The following is a 10,209-nucleotide window of genomic DNA, read 5'->3' on the forward strand; positions in this document are numbered from 1 at the left end:
GTTCATATTTTATTTATTTATTTGGCAAATATTTATTGCATATCATGGTAAGACTTGGAGAAATAAAACAAAACAAAATGATCAAAATGGATATTGCCCCAACCTTCATGAAACCTAGAGTATATAGGATAGTTTATTTTAATGCGAGTTGTAAATATATTTAGTGATTTTAAAATCAGAGGCAGTGTAATATAGTAGAAAGGGGGAAACAAACTAACATTTAATGATTACCTCCTATTAAAGGCTTATGTCATCTCATTTCTCACCTCTCACTATAGTACACAGTCTTATGTTATGAATACATAGATACACATGTTTACCACTTTTAAACAATTATTGATAAAGTTTATCTGGTAGGGATATGTAGTATATCTCCTAATTATAAACTCTATTCATACACTTATTTAACAACAAACATTTGTTGAAGGACTTTACCGCTAGATGTGATATAGTGAATAGTATAGTAAATAAGATGGGCAATATTTCTGCTTTCATAGAGATCATCTTTGAGCAGTTGTAACAATTTTAAAATCAGAACTATGAATTTGCTATTTTTTTTAAAATTTCTTTTTTTTTATTTGTATTTATTTATTTATTTATGATAGTCACAGAGAGAGAGAGGCAGAGACACAGGCAGAGGGAGAAGCAGGCTCCATGCATCGGGAGCCCGATGTGGGATTCGATCCCGAGTCTCCAGGATCGTGCTCTGGGCCAAAGGCAGGCGCCAAACCGCTGCGCCACCCAGGGATCCCTGAATTTGCTATTTTATATTAGAATTAGTCTTCTTGGCAAAGAAGAGACATCCTTTCTTCTGTGGATACAGGATTCTTGGATCTGTATTCCATAAAGATCAAGGCCTGCTCTACATTTCCAGGAAAGTCAGTGTGCAGAGAAGGAGGGACAGCCGTGTCCACCTGCGCACAGGTCTCCAAGGGAGCTGCAGTATATGGGTTGTACATCCAAGATAATATATGTCTTTCACCTCTTTTCATAATAAATGTAATATTAAAACAAGACAGGATTTATATAAATAAATAGATATTTGCCCACTCCTTTCTCTAAGTGTTAGAAAATTAAATTATATTTGTTAAAATGTTTTTTTGTGTGTGTGGGGGGGAGGTGATATACAAATTGCAATCTGTTTTTATTGATTTATTTTTATTTTTATTTTAGGTAGTTAACATACTTTTAGATTGATAGTTAGCTGATATTCAATAAATACTAATTATATTGATGAAAGAATGCCATAGAAATATTAGGAAGAATGGTCTAGTTTAAAAAAACCTACAATATGATGAGCTCTTACATCCTTAAACAAGAAACATTTTTACACCACTTTTCATTTGCAGGGCTAGACTGTGTAAACTAATCTATCATTTATGAATCTCCTTTTGTAAATAATGAAACTATAAAAACTGTAGACACCTAACAATAATACACATTTCTTCTAAGAGTTCTAACACTCTCAAAAGGTTTTATCAGTGTTATTGTTGACGAGGGAATCGTACAGCTTGCTACAAACACACTGAGGAAATTGAAATTGATTTTTTCTCAAGGCTTTTACAAAGTCATCTTTCAAGACCTGCTATAATCTTGATGTTCCCAAAGTAATCCACACAAGTTTTTGCTCACTTTTCTTTTTGTTTCTCTTGTTCTTTCTCTTTTACCCCAAATTGTGAGTTTTCTTACTTGCTTTTTTTTTCTTTTGTTAGAAGTACTTTAATATATTTTAAACATCAAACATGGAACAAAAAAAAATAACCAAAGATATCATTTGCATAAAAAATTAGCATTTTGATGTAATATTCTGTAATCTGAATCTCTGTATTATAGTTACTATTATTTCATGAATATCAATATACAGAGATCTATGTCATAATTATAATTAACATACAGTGATTCTTTGCATATTTGTGCATACTTAATCAGTTCTCACTTATCACTAAGGACCATATTTCTGGTTTCAGAAGGAAGTCATGATCTTCCACTGACATAATGGAAGAATTATTATGAAATATTGTTTTCATGACATAATTTTCAAACAAAATTGAACAAATAATGCTTTAATATTTTTTAGAGATATCAATTTTCCAGTAGAAAATATTTGGTTAAGTGTGACATACACAACATATATTGGGGTTGGGTGAATTTCAAGAAGTGAATTAAATGCTATGTAACAAAGTAATTTTTACCCAGGGTCACTGGTTCTTAATCCTGGCTGTAAATGACATACATCCCCTGAACTTTGAAAAAAAATAACCATACTCAGATTGTACCCCAAACCAATGAGAATGAATCTCTGGATGAAATCAAGACTTCTGCTAATTTTAAAAGCTCCTAAATAAGAGTGCCTGGATGGCACAGTCAGTTAAGCACTGACTCTTGATTTTGGCTCAGGTCATGATCTCAGGGTCATGACATCAAGGTCATGAGATCAAGCCAAAATGGGGCTTTGCACTTGGCACAGAGTCTGCTCATGTGTCTCTCTTCCTCCCCCTCTGCACCTAACCCCCACTCTCTCTCTCAAATAAATTTCTTTCTTTAAAAATTAAAAGTTCCTAAATGAATGTGAAAAGTGAAGGTTGAGAATCACAGAGTGTAGTTCCAGAGTAATTTGTGCAGAATTCATACTACACGGCTTGATAAATAATAGCATCTTTTATTTTGGGAAGAATGGAAGTTCGTCTTAAAATAGGGGGAAAATGTTTGCATATAATGTACACACAGAGTTTGTTCAGTTTAACTCGTAGAATCTCTTCTAGTGTTTGCCATTTAATCCTGAGCATTCTCTGAGAACCAAATTTAATGGTAATGGATGGTTTGAGAAGAACATCTTATGGCTATTTCTCCTTTTACCTGAGGACATGCCACCTTGGTTTTTCTTGAAGGCTCAAAGCTAGGCTTGTGGGTTATTTAGCTGAAGTGGAACATTTTGATAATGCAGCATTTTTGGATTAGCTGAAATGAAGTTATAATATGGGCTTCCTTTGAGAGAGACTAAAATATAAGAAGAAGAGGAAAACAGGAAAGATGAAGGAGAGTTTACTGTCATTTCAAGTAACTGAACTGGATTTGGATATGAATGGTGCCTCAAAGCTCTATCATACTTTTCATTTTACCAAGGCTATAGAAAAATAGAAATATTTCTACTTCCACAGACTTCAAAGCATACAAATCTAAAAGCATCCAGAAAAAATGATTTTCATTGAAATAAAATCTATAGGAAGCAGTGTTTCCATGGGACATTGAAAAATTACAGGCAAAAATGTCTCATAAGAACACTGTTGTTTTGGTACTTCTTTTCTTATATTTTTTAAAATCACAGATAAAATAATTGTAGGATAAAAGCTAAAGGGCAACTTTGAACTAAATGGAAAATTCTTGTCTTTGAATTAGTATTTCCTCAATTCTCTAATGCCAGGAACATCTGCATTTTGAATAGAATTTTAAAACATACTGTAATTTTTAAAAAGCAATAAAATGCTTTAACTGTTGTTAAGAATATGTGACATAGTCTGATATACAGGAAATAAATCAGTATAATTGGATATTTTTAGCCAATTATTGCTGTTCAGGCAGGGTTTTTTTTTTTTTAAGATTTTATTTATTTATTCATGAGAGACACAGAGAGAGAGAAGCAGAGACACAGACAGAGGGAGAAGCAGGATCCATGCAGGGAGCCCGACGTGGGACTCTATCCCAGGTCTCCAGGATCACTCCCTAGGCCGAAGGCAGTGCTAAACCACTCAGCCACCCAGGCTGCCCCTCAGGCATGGTTTTATAAAAAATCTAGTTTGAGAGTATTATAGAATATATCTCACACCAAAGAATTCAATGGTGTTTTTTTTTGTTTTGTTTCGTTTTTGTTCCTTTTTAAATTTCATAAGCAGTTATAACAAACTGGAAAAATTATTTCATGACATTTAATGATGATGAAAAGTGTTCTTTGCATATTTTGTTTTTGAATTGTTTGTGTTTAAGTTCATAAAGAACCCACATTGCTGCTATACCATAATTCATGGTTGTAATAAATATTCCCTGGTCACGACATTGGGTGTATAACATCAGGTAGACCTATAATTTTATGCAAAAGTTTTATGAGAAAAATGAACAGGGTAATCCAGAAAACTGTGGAAGTTTTCAGTATCTAGAAGTCTGACGGATATAGACAGTATATAAATCTTCAGATGATTATTTCAGTATTTATAATTGTTGAGATAATCTTCAAGTATAAAGTTATATTTCCTATTCACAAAGGATAAGATCTTTTCTTTACAGGGTTTGCTATAGATACCAGCCCTTCACAGTTATAAGGGGCTTGTTTGCAGGAGCTCTTAAGATTCAGTTAAACACTCCTGGAGCACTGGGCTCACACAATGATTCAGAAAACTATCAAAAATAGAAGAGATAAGTGAAAAGATTCAAATAAGCAGAATCTCCAAATTCATCAGAGTTTTAGTCATTTTTCCTGGGAATGGTTTAGGACAAATAAGTATGAGGTGGTGGGATTGCACCAAAAATTGTTCTCTCCTTTTTTCTTTGAGATTTTATTTGTTTATTTGAGAGAGAGAGAGAGAGAGAGAGAGAGCAAGCGAATGAGAAAGCATGAGTCGGAGGTGGGAGGCAGAAGTAGAGGGAGAAGCAGACTCTCTGCTGAGCAGGAAGCCTAATGTGGGGCTTGATCCCAGGACCCTGAAATCATTACTTTAGCTGAAGGCAGACAGAAGTTCAACCGACTGAACCACCCAGGTGCCCCCAAACTGTTCTTTTTTAATCTTAAGAATGCATGTTCATAGCAGTTAAATAATTTAGTTATGAACCTGTGTTTTTTTCTTATATCACTGTCTTTTGTTCCAGTTTTATTCTAGTCTGAGCTCAGAACTGTATTGTTTTGAAGCAGTTTTAATTGCAGTTTATGTGAAAGTTTTGTTTTAGAGTTAAATATTGTTTTTATTTTGTATTACATATGATAGTGGGTGGAGGGATGCTATGAAAAAAAATGTATCAGGCAAGTCTATTTGAATTTAGTGATGAGAACATGTGAATAACAGCCAGGAGCTCTCAGTTCTAGCTTAAAGCTTGCGTCATTCTCTTTGTGTGGTCGTGGCAAATCATTTACCTCCCCTTGTGTCTCTTACCTCATCTATCAGAGAGAGAGAATAATATTTACCCATTCACCTACAGATTACATATTTCTTGAGGGTAGAGATCTTGTCATCAGCAAGAATTTTTCCCTAGCATTTTTTATAGTGCTGGTCATTGGTAGTTACTTGAAAACAATCAGTCTAATGTTTAATACACGAATAAAGTGAATTTAAGTGCTAGGTGTGTAAATTATTAAAAATTATAAGTAGTAAATAATTATACCATGGTATCATGAATGAAGACATGTAGATGGATTATGGAAACAGCTGTCAGTCCAGTTTGATTACTTTGATCAAATCTGAGAAGGTAACAGTATGAGTTAGCAGAAATATCATTGCACTGCAGATCAGGAGTCTTGGGGTCTAAGAATGGCCTAGAATCTCACCAAAGTCATGGAGTCTTGGAGTTGAAAAATGGAGATGTTCTCCAAGGTCTTCCCTTCTCTCTCATTTTATGAATGAGAAAAGCAGTGCTCACTTATTACAGTTACTAATACCCGGTTTTCCTTGTTTTCTCTTCAGAGTTCTTCCTTCCACAACTTGGCCAAGTCCTTGACCATATTAGCTGAATATCTTCTCTATAAGTTGAATTAGGTGACCATTAGAGTTTCTTAGTATTAAAATTTCTGAATCATTTAAAGGAGGAAATCTCTCTCTTTTTTTGTTGGTTTCTATTTTCTCTTTGCATCCCTAGTAAATTAAAACAGTATGAGATTCTTCAATAATGCTTATTGTCACCTTGCTGACACTTTAAGCTATTTCTAAATGAAATAACAAACCACAAAAGAACAACAACAACAACTTTATAATACATTTAAAATGAGAAATAAAACAGTTTGGTTCTGAGACTTCTTTGCCAAGGAATTTGTGTGGCCTTTTCCCAATCCAACTAAGTACAAGGTTTAATCCTGTTTTGAGGCAAAACACTTCCAAAGTTGCCAGTGAATGTGGAGGATACAGTTGGAATCACTCCTGGTAATTTCAACAAATTATCCTGCGAATTTTCAATGTTTATGGGGAAAGAAGACCACAGTAACAAGAATGCCTTTCTTGCCAAGTGGGTAAATTTAGAGGGAAAAATGTGATGACAAGGAGAAGAAGCTATCCCAAAGAATCTCCTGAATTCCTTGGGAGAGCACAGAAGACTCCAACAGTGTTTTACTCTGGAATGAATAAGGCTACTTTAGATTATTGTGCTTAGAAAGTTAAGTATTGAAACAGATTAGCTATCCATTAACATTTTAAAATAATGTATTTATCCCCTTTCTTTTTAAAAAAAAATCCCTTCCAAGAGATTGGTTTTCCAAGGTTCAGACCCAACCTGATCTTTCTGTGAAGGCCCCGAATCTCTGAAGAATCCATATTGCTTACTGGTATGTATTTAGTGAGGGAATAGGAGAGTAATCCATTATTTCCTGATTTCTTATTCATTCAGGCAGTAGGCAAGGCAATAAATGGAAAGATTTATAAAAAGCCTGAATATCTGGGCTTTACTATTAAATCTTACTTGGTGACATTAAGCAAGAACCTCCTCTAGGCTGGTTTCACCACCTAAAGGATTCTCAACCTGGGGTCTCCAAACTTCCTTGAGTCCTTTAGAGTGTCAAGGGAATCTGAAAACCTTATTGTATTTTAAATAAAGCTCAATTGAAAGCAATTATGTCCTCTTCAATTAAGGCACATTGTCTGCATAAAACTGTTCCTTTCCTTTTTATAGCAATAACTGCCACTTAATGTAGCCCTACCAGTTGTCCTGTGCTGAGCAGCTATTCTGATCACAAATCATTATGTGTATTAAATGATTTAATTTAAAAAATTGATATTTACAATCTTCAGATTCTAAGTTTTTGGGGAATGGAGAAGACCTCCTGGGGAACCAGATGAAGTAGCACCAGAACACCTACTAGCATGACTTCACGGACCCCCAACCAATGGTGTCCACCTTCTCAGGAGACTTCTGCCTCAAATTTTGCCCATAGAAACCTTCACGTGCAAGCCATCAGGGAGTTTGATACTTCGAGATTAGTTCCCCATTCTCCTGGGTGGTGCTAAACCAATAAATAGCCTATTTTTCTTCACTGCAAAAGCTCAGTGTCCGCTTTACTGACTTGCTGTGAATCCAGCAAATTCTCCTTTGGTTTGGTGATAGTAACTTATGCCCTCAAGTTGTTGTATTTGTTCTTATAGTGCCAAGCCTACATTCATAATAACCAATAATGAGCACAATAGCTGGATACAGAAAAAAACTATAGCAGCTTTATCCCAAAATGCATGCTGTAGAACTATGAACTCAAATTTCCTTTTAAGTTTCCTAAAAGGGGTGAGTACAAGACTCAGTACTGTGGACAGAAAGTCCCAGAAGATGGTTTTGTTCCATATAGCAGAAGCTCCTAGTTCGGACCAAATACCCATATTCTGGTCCTTCATTTTCACTAGAACTTCTCATTTGTAACTGCAATCATGGCTGCCTGGATTAAATATTTATTTTCTGCATTTTGCTTATGGTTTCATGACTAAGATTTGGCTAATGCGATATAAGCAGAAGTATTCTGTATGAATTTATGGAAATATTCTAGAAGGGAAGTGGTGTGCTTTTTTTATTCCCCCCCCCTTTTTTTTCCTATCTGCTAAAATGCAGACACAATGGCTGGAGTTCCTGCAGGTATATGGATTATGAACAGAAAGTCGCATGCTGAGAAGGCAAATTAACAGGAAACTGGATCCCTAATGATTTTGTGAGAGAGAAAGCAATGTCCAATTTTTAAAGAACATTGTTATTTTAGATTTTCTTTCTTTGAAGCAGAATTCTAACTGAAACATTCACTTTCCCTCAGAAAAGGGGGCAGTCCTGGCCTCAGTTTAGAAATTTATATTCATTTAGACTTGGGAAAGTCCCTATCTCTATTTTGATTTGAATAGCCCAAGATTTATACTACATCTCTAAGTTATTCATTCGTAAAGGGAGTTTTAAGAAATTGGCTCTTTAACTGGGGGTGGAGTCAGGAGGAAAAAGGAACTGTGGTCCATCCTTCTATCATGCATCTTAGATATATTAATCTATTTTGTGATATCCAGAGGGTTAAGCTTGGATTTGAATTAAAATGTGTTGTAAGGCCTTTGTTGCTTTCTTATATTACTGTTCAACCAGCTGCAGATTTTCAAAGGAAAAGGTCAAACTCTTCCCTTCCACTGGGTTCTGTGAGAGTTCTTATGCCATTTGTCTGACCTACTAGTTTTTTCTAATAAGCCTAATTTTGGCATTGTTTTCTTGAAGAAGCTCTTAATTCTTTGCTGCTTTAGTCCAATAAGAACATATAGTGGGAAACCATTAACATTATGTGGGTCAGCATCCTGCTTTCCATTCCTATTAAAATCGCCAACTGACTGATCTTCATTCATTCATTCAACAAATATTTCTTGAGCATTCATTATATGTCAGTGCCTAGTTGTAGTAATAAAATCATAAACAATACAAAATCAATTTAATTCTCATCTTTTAGAATTTTCTTTCTCAGTGAGAAAAATGTTCTCCTTTTCTTATTTTTAAAAATATGTTATTTAGAGAGAGAGAGAGAGCTCTTAAGAGAGAGAGAGAGAGAGAACGTACACGCACAAGGGAGAGGGCAGAGGGAGAAACAGATGCCCCACTGAGCAGAGGGTCAAACATGGAGCTGCGGGGTTTTTGGCTTAGGGCTCAATCCCAAGATCCTGGGGTCATGACCTGAGCTGAAGGCAGATGCTAACCAACTGAGCCACCCTGGCACCCCTCCTTTTCTCAGTTTTTGACTTGAATTCTTAACTCCATATGTTTTCAGTCTTTCTTGTTTTCTGAATAACAATACCTATTTGTTATGTAAAAATACCACATAGCTGCAATCTAGAAATTTTGAAATTGAAATGATAATTGAAATTTTTCATTGTTGTTCATCTGTAAGCATTTTCTGATTTGCTTTATTTCTCTCTCCTTCACTTTTTTTTTCTTTTTAATTTATTCATGAGATATACAGAGAGAGAGAGAGAGAGGCAGAGACACAGATAGAGGGAGAAGCAGCCTCCATGCAGGGAGCCCAGCACGGGACTCAATCCTGGGACTCCAGGATCACGCCTTGGGCCAAAGGCAGGCGCCAAACTGCTGAGCCACCCAGGGATCCTCTTCTCTCTCCTTTACATAAGGATTACTAAGTATTTTTTTATGTTCTTTTCCTTTAGTTTTTTTCTTTATGTGCTTTCTCTTTCTTTTTTTAAGTATTCAAAAATTATTTATTTGAGAAAGAGACAGAGTGAGAGAAGAGGGGCAGAAAGAGAGGGATAGAGAGACTCTCAGCCCTACTCCACCCTAAGCATGGAGCCAATGTGGGGTTCGATCTCAAGACTCTGAAATCATGACCTGAGCCATAGTCAAGAGTTGGATGCTTGGCCAACTGAGCCACCCAGGCACCCCTGTACTTTTTCTTTCTTTCTTTCAGTTTCCATATGGTGGAGTTTTGTTTTAGTTATTTCATTTTGTTATTTAACTCTTACAGTTTTCCTTCAACCATATAAATATAAATAATAAATTTATGTAAATATAACTTCCCTGAAACATCTCTTCCTAATCATTGCCCATAATTTCTTAGCCTTCCTAGACCTCTTTTCTTCCACTGTTCATTTAATTTTATTTTCCACCACAATTTCTTTGTCAATTTATCCTGTTAGGGAAAGCCAGGTAAGAGATGTGACTATATAACTCGCAAACAAGAAGATCTAGTTCTCTGGAATACAAGAGGGGCTACCCACTATATACTCTGGAATGAGCCACAACTTACTATACAATTTCCAAAACATAGACAAGTGGGGAGAGAGTGAGTTCAAAGTGAGATGGACTTAGATTTAAGCTATTGTCCATAGATATGTTAAATTCATCTCAACATTTATGTTTTCACTAAGTATAGATTGACTACTTCTTATATTCTAGGAACTCTTGGAGAGGCTAGGGGACCGGTGGAAAATATGATATGCAAATTCACCATTCTTACTGAGATTATATTCTAATGGGGGTAGACAGAAAATGAAACCATACAACCAA

Source organism: Nyctereutes procyonoides, unplaced genomic scaffold, assembly GCF_905146905.1.
Source record: "Nyctereutes procyonoides isolate TBG_1078 unplaced genomic scaffold, NYPRO_anot_genome, whole genome shotgun sequence".
NCBI classification, from domain to species: domain Eukaryota; kingdom Metazoa; phylum Chordata; class Mammalia; order Carnivora; family Canidae; genus Nyctereutes; species Nyctereutes procyonoides.